The following is a 2,011-nucleotide window of genomic DNA, read 5'->3' on the forward strand; positions in this document are numbered from 1 at the left end:
ATTGCCAAGTTTATGTGGAGAGACAAGAGACTTCAAATAAGCAAAACACTTCTGAGAAACAAAAATGAAGTGGAGGTATAACATTCCCTTACCTCAAAACCTACTGCACAGAGGTAATAACAAAAACATCATGGTACTGGTACAATGACAGATGCATAGATCAGTGGAACATAATTAAGAACCCAGAAATACACCCAACTATCTATGGTCAACTGATATTCAACAAGGAAGTAAAACCTATCAAATGAGGAAATGACATCCTCTTCAACAAATGGTGCTGGCAAAACTGGACTGCTACTTGCAGAAAGCTGAAACAGAATCTACATCTTACACCATACACAAAAATCACCTCAAGGTGGATAAGAGACCTGGGAATAAAGGCCCAAACCATAAAGTTCATAAGAGAAGCTTATAAGCCCTAGTCTACGATATTAAGAGACTGCCAAAAGCAGCCAGAAAAGTACAATCTGAAGAGAATAAAACTGATGAATGGAACCTTCTTAAAGATTAAATCCCTGTGTGCATCAAAAACTTTTTCCAACAGGGTGAAAAGAAAACCTATTGACTGGGAACAAACATTTGGCAATACCATCTCAGACAAGAGTCTGAAAGTTTTTAGAATACTACTGGGTCTTCAAAAGAAAAAGTCTGATAACCCAATTACAAAATGGGCAAAAGACATGGAAAGAATTTTCACAGAGGAAGATATTCAAATCGCCAAAAACATATGAAGAAATGCTCCAAATCACTGGCAATAAGAGAGATGCAAATCAAAACCACAATGAGTTAACATCTCATTCCAATAACAGTGGCAATGTTTAACAGGACAGTAAGTAATAAATGTTGGAGAGAGTGTGATAAGATAGGAACTCTTTTACATTGTTGGGGCTGTGCAATGATACAACCACTCTGGAAGGCAGTTTGGTGCTTCCTACAAAAACTGAACATAGAAATTCCATATGACCCAGCTATTCCACTGCTTGGACTGCTGTTGTTGTTGTCATGTGCCATCGAATCGCTTGCGACTCATAGCAACCCTATGTACAACAGCCCTAAACTCCACTCTGTCCTGTGCCAATCGCACCGTCTCCGACGCTCCCATCCCAATTATCCCAGTCACTGAATCAATCCACCTCATAGAGGGCCTTCCTCTCCTGCGCTGTCCCTCCTCCCTACCAAACATGATGTCCCTCTCCAAGGACCGGTCCTTCCTTACAACATGTCCAAAGTATGTTAGACAGAGCCTTAGAATCCTTGCCTCCAAGGAGCCGCCCAGTTTAACCCTTTCCAGGATGAATCTATACCCCAACAAAATGAAAACAGACGCTCCAATGGAAATTTGTATACTAATGTTCATAGCGGCATTATTCACCATCATAAGAACATGGAAACAACCCAGATGTCCAACCACAAACGAACGGATTGAGAAGTTGTGGTGCCTTCATACAATGAAATACTACACAGCATGAAGGAGCCATCATTTTGTAAATTGCAACCTAACTTGGGAGGGACAGGAGAGCATTATGCTGAGTGAATAAACTCAGCCCCACAAAGACAAATACTTAAAATCATTATTGTAGAATGAGTATGAGGATCCCAGGGCGGGGTGAGGGTGGAAATAGAGGGGTGAGGATGGGGGTTGTAGGGTGTTAATCATAACATTGCACAATTTGGTGGGTGGGTGGGGTGAAGGAAATGGGAAGGATGTTTTGCAAAAAACAATGTATTCAAACTTTGTAAATAAATCAGAGTAATATAAAAAAAATTTTAATAAAATAATGAGTTCCAGTCTCTCCACAACCTCACCAGCATTTGTTGTTTGCTGCCATATTGAACTTTGCTGTTGTTGCTGGGGTAAGATGAAATCTCTTTTGATTTACATCTCTCTGATAGCTAGGGATTTTGAACATTTCTTCATGTATTTATTTGACATCTGAATGTCTTTTTACATTTGAGTTACTATCTAGTGTTGCTTTATTTTATACTGTAAAACCCCTTTTTTGTTTCTTAT

This window comes from Elephantulus edwardii, unplaced genomic scaffold, assembly GCF_000299155.1.
Source record: "Elephantulus edwardii isolate Elephantulus edwardi_28Jun2011 unplaced genomic scaffold, EleEdw1.0 scaffold00273, whole genome shotgun sequence".
Lineage (NCBI taxonomy): Eukaryota > Metazoa > Chordata > Mammalia > Macroscelidea > Macroscelididae > Elephantulus > Elephantulus edwardii.